General features: G+C 35.7%; 1 long non-coding RNA gene across 1 annotated transcript; it reads left to right on the top strand.

Annotated features, from left to right (window-relative positions):
• The first annotated feature begins 4,844 nt into the window (after positions 1-4,844).
• On the top strand, positions 4,845-5,979 carry LOC146750909 (uncharacterized). Its single transcript, XR_014928835.1, has 2 exons — positions 4,845-5,307; positions 5,534-5,979. It is a non-coding gene; the product is annotated as an uncharacterized LOC146750909 (long non-coding RNA).
• The last annotated feature ends 1,837 nt before the right edge of the window (positions 5,980-7,816 follow it).

Below are 7,816 nucleotides of genomic sequence, written 5' to 3' on the forward strand. Positions count from 1 at the left end.
AATAATTCTAACCCAAACTCGCTAGTTCACGAAGCTCACAAACTTGGAATACATATTGACGAAAAGGGAAAAGACAACTGGGTAAAAGACATGAATCACAGCAAATAGCAAACCAAGAAATTTGGCAAGCCTGCTAGAGTTGAGAAAATATCCTTGTAAAAGACATGAATCAGATTTTAGACAATTTGACTATGGAAAAAAAATATTTTGGAATACACATAAATCTCAGGATGACAAAAAAGAAAACCATTGAAACATTGACAGGTAATTCGAACAATCCTTTAGAAATTCATAGCACAGAAACATTACATGATGCAAATAAAAGTACACATCATAAAAACAAGTTACGAACCTACAGAAAAATTAAAACAGAATTTGCATATAAAAAATATCTCACCACAATCAAAAATCTAAAACATAGTGCTGCGCTAAGGCGAAACTCGGAATAAGGGCTCATACCCTTCAAATGGAAAGGGGTAGATATAATAACTTTATAGCTGAAGACTAAATTTGCCCAGTTTGTGACAACTAGAAAATTGAGAACGAAAAACAACTTCTCAATTGTAATCTATACATGGAGGAACGAAATAATCATGATTAAAATATTAAATACAATAAAATCAACTTTAGGACGGACGATGAACACCTAACAGATATACTAAGAAGTTAAAATGACAAAATAATCATTGAGCTAGGAAAATTCGTCCACATCTGTTTCAGGTTACGACAAGAAAAAAAACTAAAATACCAGATGCCTAAACCAACCACAAAATAATTTTGTTTTTCTTTACATTCAAATGTTTGTGATTTTATTATTGTTACACATTGCTTATTTTTGTTACTTTATTGTATATAATCTTATAGCTGAAGACTGAATTTGCTCAGTTTGTGACAACTAGAAAATTGAGAACGAAAAACAATATCTTCTCATTTGTAATCTATACAATAAGAAACAAAAAAATCATGATTAAAATATTAAATACAATAAAATCAACTTTAGGACAGATAATGAACACCTAACAGGTATACTAAAAAGTTAAAATGACAAAACAATCATTGAGCTAGGAACATTCGTCCACATCTGATTCAGGGCACGATAAGAAAAAAAAATCCTAAAATGCCAAATGCCTAAACCAACCACCAAATATTTTTTTTTTTTTTGCTTTACATTCACATGTTTGTGATTTTATTATTGTTACACTTTGCTGGTTTTTTGTTACTTCGCTGTATTTCCAACCAAGATCCCACGCATGAATACGGTTTCAATTTTAATTATTATTGTGCAAATTAGATGGTTGGATATTGACATCATGGTCAGTTTACCACCTCAGTTATCACATCGTGCTTTGTAAATATTTGAAAAGCTCAGTGGTCACAGATAATGTTGCTAACGCAGCACACGCACGCACTCTTTCGAAGGGGGAACTAGCCATGTTTGTGTACGGCCGCAGTGAGTTGAATTGAAAAGCCCGCTTCAAGTTGTGTACGTAAAGTAATAGATTATTATACATTATATTAGACATAATCATAATCGCAATCAAGAAGCAGATCTTTCCTCACCGATAAAATAGCTACTTATTGCTGACCCGTGTTTACCATGTTGTTAGGACAATTTGATTCATGGCATTATTCAATACAGGAGTTATGAAACGCGATCAGACCCCATTAAAACAATATCACGCGTCGTGCGTTACTTCAATAATAACACCCAGCTGATTTGAAGACTATATAGTTGTGTCTTCAATTATTATTTCAAAGGCGAATATCTTTCACGTATACACTATAAACATTAAAAACGGTAACATCGGTGTAAAAGTATTTATTTCGAGAGCAAGTCAACACTGTTCATAATGAAAGAATCGACAAAAATGGCAAAATAAAAGAAATATCTAATCATTCGAACTACAACGTGCATACATACATACAGTATTTTGAGGATCGTCGATTGATATTACGCCATATTACAAGTGATACTATTATGAATGAAAGTGTTGACGAAATGTAATGTGCACGCACGCATTCCTCGTCCACCGGTGCCCCAGTCACGTCAAACAGTCAATTTACGAGAGTGTAAACAATGCGGTCAGGATATTATAATTGTATAGTGGAATCTGCCTAATGGATAAGCGAGTGCTCTCTGTACATCTTGGGAATAATCAAAACTTAGCGCATTTTATTAAACATGAATTAGCATACAAAGTATATACCATTATTACTGGTCGATGTTCGCCATTGAAAATGCGTACGTGTTTACCGTCAAAGTACAAACTACGCACCATCTCTATAATATGAAACATTTACGATTTCTTGACCCGCTTCCAGTTTGCTTATTGAATCAACAATGATAATAATAAAATTTCATCTCATTCTTTCCAATATAACTGTTTATTTTAAATTAGTGGTAAAGACATAATCGAGTATAATTTATAAGCGGAGTCTGAATTTGTCAATGGTATACGTAATTATACGTACAGTGATTTAGTAGTTTGATGGTAAAAATAGCAAGTTTGGTATTAAAATATGTATAATTTCAAAATTTGGTTAATTTTGTCTTAGAAATATGGGTCAATTTGGCGAGCTAGTAACTACAATTGTCTCTTTGTAGCCAAGCCAAGCCCGTTACCTCGAACAGGAGATCGCCTATAATGTTTCTTTTTTGTCGTTGCTCGTGGAAATTTGAATCTGGTGGTGAGGTTAGTTGAGTGATTTCTTTTGCCAGGCTGCTAAGGATGTCAGCGTAATTTGTGACGAATCATAGTGCTTCATTTAATTTGGTTTTGAACCATTTGAAGAGAAACTCGTTTTTTGAAGCATCGGCTATGGCTCTCAATGTTTTGAGGTTGACTCTGTTTTTCAAATGGGTCAATGTATTTAATACATTCTGTTGCACGTTCGAGCGGGGTCAGCCCCTTGTCATTTGACCATTCAAATGTAACGTTCGTTCTTGCCTCTTCTAGTATTTCGAAATCGTGGATACTCGAAATGATGTTTAAAAAACGATGAATGATAGTTTGCTGAGTACTGCCATTTTATTAGTGAAGAGAGAATGAACTCAATACTTAGTTTTGATGTTTGACTGAGTAAAGATTGAATCCTAAAATTTCGCGATTTCGGTCGGTTTTCCAGTTATTGTAAAATAAACCTTCAAAAATAAACTATTGATTGATGCATTACATTCGAGCGGTACACTGAATTACCGATGATATAAAAACGATCAGAGTGGTGGAATGTTTCTCGTCTACACCGATCACAGATATAGATCGACGGCGTGCACAGTCTTTGATTCGGCCTGAATTGAGACAAGGCGTCATACACTCTTGGGGTGTGCCTTTTCAGACAAGTGAATTGGTGACGGACTGGAATCATCATACTGCCTGGGTCAGATTCATGTTGACTGAATCAAGTTGATCCAGTTTTTATCCCCCAAAGAGTCAATTTCGAGTATAATCGTAACATTGACACGGAGAACGCGTCATTACGAGATTGAACGTGTTTTATTTCAAATCCCTCCGCTGCGGGCCATGTTTTTTTAATGACGTAGAAAATGACGGTAGTATTTTAGCAAAGGCTAATCGATAAAACTAATTTAAGCACAGTCACTCTACTAGGACGGTTAGGAAGCGCTATTGGTTAAAGGTGTGAACGAGCAGCTTCTGAGAACCCACGCTGGTCTCAAAATTATGGCGTATTTGTCATTGGAAGGCGCTATTTTTCACCTTTATTTATTGCGTTCGATGTTGCTCAAGAAGACCCTCGAGAAGACCGTGAACTTTTTTAAATTGTGCTTTATTTTTACATCAAACTACAATCTCAACTGAACTGTGACTAGGAGTGATATTGTATTTTTCAGATGAGCATTCTTTTGCAATCTTGAAGATGCTTTACTCGAGAAAAACGGTGTTTTGTTGACAGTCTCTTTGTCTTGATCTCTAACAGTCTTTCGGTCCGTAAAATAAACCCCTCACTCAGTTTAGAAACAATTTTATCGCTAAAAACATTGATGTCTGCAAACCTTTACAATATTCCTTTGTCCATTCTCGTATTTTTTGTGTGTTTTTAGAGTCACTTTATGGCGAAGTTTTGCATGTTTTCGTCTATGGAGATGGTCGCCGTGTTGCTTTATTGCATAGTTTTTATAGGAGGTAATCGTACAAAAGAGATTTTTGATTGTCGTGCTTTCATATCCCTCCATTCGCTTTATTTGACGACTGATACAAATCCCGTTCAACATGTTCGCACTGTTTTTTGATTCAGTCGAGACAGGGGCGATTTTTTGGGGAAAATTCACTAATATAGTATTCTATTAACTATTTATAATTTAAGAATGCCGTACAAGACAGCAAGATTTTCTCGCGAAAAACGTGTATATACAAAGCATGTTCATTTCCGCATTTGAGACTGCTTTTCGTTGAAAGGTCAAAGTGCCATGTATTGCAATGCTTTGTGGGGAAAATGACGCAACTCTCGCACTGTCTCATGATTAATCGCGTGTTTTCCGTCGCCTGTTTAATGCTAATGACTTCTTAGCTTGTTAACACCTCTCTTGTTTCAATGTTTAGGGTGGGTACAATAGAATGTCGCGGCGCTTCCTAACCGTCCTAGTAGAGTGACTGTGGTTTAAGTCAGTGAATTGACTGATAGCGCTGGGGTCAACAGAATGTTGAGCCATGTTATCAGTATCCCATACACGCAGGTCGAAATTCACGCTTTCAACTTGAAACTCGATATCCCTCTGCTGTTTGTGAGTGTTCATGTTTTAGATAACATAAATATACCAACATCTGTTGTTTATCATCTACGTGGGAGGTCTATTTCATGTTGGGAACACTTATGACTAGCGAGTTATAAATAACCCTACGCCTTACATTTAATCTTGTGATTGAGTTCAGACTGGCATTCACAAGTGTGCTTCGGAATGATACACATCGTTTATATCAAACACCGTTGATATTCGCGAGTGGAATGCGTTGGGCCACTTTCTGTCTGAAATACCCTTACCACGAAGACTATTTTGACTCGTACGGTAGTCATGTCATGTCATGGAATTTATAAGATTTCTCGTACGTGGATCTACAATCATCGAATACTTTCAAGCCATGTGTTGCCAATACGTCCTGTATGACTCGTTGTGTCCATGAGATGAACTTTTCACGGAAGGTCAAACTTGGTCTACCGCGTTTGAATCTTTGGCAAGAAGCGAGGACATATCTTCTTCGCCGAGGGAAAAACGAAAATCACTACGTTACACCGTAAACTCATTCCGTGTGATGATTATGTATGTCAAAAGTTATTCTGTGAAACGATCAGGTAATTATAAATTTTAACTCATAGTAGCGTAGTCCGCCATTTTTTTGAAAAACAAACTGTACGTCGATCAACCGATTTTGCATACTTTGCATTTTAGCGGATTGATGACCGCAGTTTTACGGGATAACTCATACTATTAAATTTTTAACACATAAATTATACTTTCTTTATATAACTATCGGTTTTTAATATTATCCTCTCTCTCTCTCTTTTTCTTGTACGACAGATGAGCGATTCTGATTGGAGCGATGGAATAAAAAAAAAAGTGTACAGACTGCTTGACTCATTGAAAGGAAGTAAGAAATGTAAAAATAAACAACATATGTATATATAGAATGAATTATTTTTTATTGATCAATGTTTACTATTATTGACTTTTCTCGTTTCTGTGTTTTAAACGAATCGTTTATGTACTCGTATTTTTCGTGGCGTTAAAAATAAATTTAACCACGCCGCACATTTACATGTATCTACGTATTTGTCGAGGTGTTAACAAAGAAATATTTAATCACGCTAAACATTTATACACTACGCAACTATTTTCCTTACTCACATCGTATGTTTTTTTGTGACGTTAAAAAAATACTCAACCATGTCATAAATATATACTCCATGTCAATATTTCATTCTTGTTTACTTCTTTTGTGCAATAAACTTCATTAGTTTTCAAAATGACGTGTATTTATTAACGTGTGTGTGTGTGTGTGTGTGTGTGTGTGTGTGTGTGTGAGCGCCCTCTACAACACATTCTGTCCAATTAAAAAAAAATAATTAAAAATAATTAAAAAAAAAATAATTAAAAAAAATTGATGGTAATTTATGCAAATGTATTCACGATGACCTCGACACGACCTCGTATTCACATCAATTTTATGTATGCAATTGTATGCACAATATCCCATTGTGACGTCATCCTCATTCAAATGAACCCCTTTACAGCCATGGTCCTCATTTATGCTAATTTATGCACGAATTCCCATTGTGACGTCATTATTTATGCTAAGCTATGCACGGCCTCCCATTGTGACGTCATCCATCCCCGTATGACGTCATCGCATCCCAATATGAACAGCGCCCCGTATGACGTCGTCGCATCCCAATATGAACAGCGCCCTCATGGTCGTACCTATAGTAGCGCTTAAACTACTAACTTTGAACTTGATTGAACTGTAAATGCTGCCTTCATTATAAAAAATACTATCACAAAACGGTTGGAAATAATGAATTTAACAACAGAATACGTCCTAGCACTAAAATAAAGTGCCTTCTAAAAAATGAATGGCTTTTTGTGCACTTAGTACACGAGGCCCATTTTGTTACAAACCGACGTAAGCTTCACGTTCATGTCCTACCAGGGATACAGCCGAAAACATGTTGCTTGTTTTTTTGAGCGGATACACCAAATTCCGATATTGACCAGGTATGTTTTTTTTTGGGGGGGGGGGTTAAAGTAGGTTCACAGTTAGGTACCCAACTTTGTCTGTCTGTTATAGAAATATATTTTTATTTGCTATGTAACCCTTTGTGTATTAGGACAAAGTCGTGCATTTGGATTGATGTGGCCACCTTTACCACACATGTTATACCCGACTTTGTTCGACATGTATCCAAATGGTATATGTGGTCAAAGTGTAAGTTTTGAAGGCTATAGTTACCATGTGTACATGGACAAAGTACTTGATTGTAATACGCGGGTAAATTGGCCTATATGTAATGCATATAACACCTTGCAATATTCTGTTAGATAAGGATATTTCCCATTTCTGTTAACGACAGTGTTCTTACAATATATAGCCGGAACGCACAATCAACACACTATCTGCTAATATATCATAAATATCATATATCTATATATTACATGGTGGATAAAGTACGGCAAATGACGGTATTATATCATAGTCTACCCACACCCTGTATATGTCCGTATTTTCGTACATAATGTCATACTGGTGTAGTAGCCTAATATTAGCGAATCTGTTACGCATCAAACATGTATATCTATCTACATATTACATGGTCGATCTATGCCAACCAATCACATGCCAACCTATCTGATCATTGCCATCCAATCATATTCATGCCAACGTATCCTATTTATGCCATCCAATCACATTCATGCTTTATGCCATCCAATCACATTCATCCTTATCTAATTGTATATTCTCTTTGCTTAAAACCCTTATTATATGTACCACCTAATATTAATAAGTTTGGTTACTCTTGGCAACGCTCACATGATTTCCTTCACTATGGTAATCAAGTAGGTCCTAATTTGGCTCTGGCATCTGTAATCCCAAACAGCTAATCAAAATCTAATTTCCCTTTGCTCATGTGACTTTTTAAATGCACAATGTTATTCATCAAAGGTAGATGTCATTTTATATGCTGCTATCACCATGGTAATCTCCATAACAACCACTGGGATTTGAAAAAAGTCAATGTAATTGGACCTTCTCTATTTGAATACATACAACTGTTTTGTCATAAACGGAATTACTTGGAGGTGTTG

The sequence above is a fragment of the Saccoglossus kowalevskii genome, chromosome 1 (genome assembly GCF_978046115.1).
Source record: "Saccoglossus kowalevskii chromosome 1, keSacKowa6.1, whole genome shotgun sequence".
Classification (NCBI taxonomy): Eukaryota; Metazoa; Hemichordata; class Enteropneusta; family Harrimaniidae; genus Saccoglossus; species Saccoglossus kowalevskii.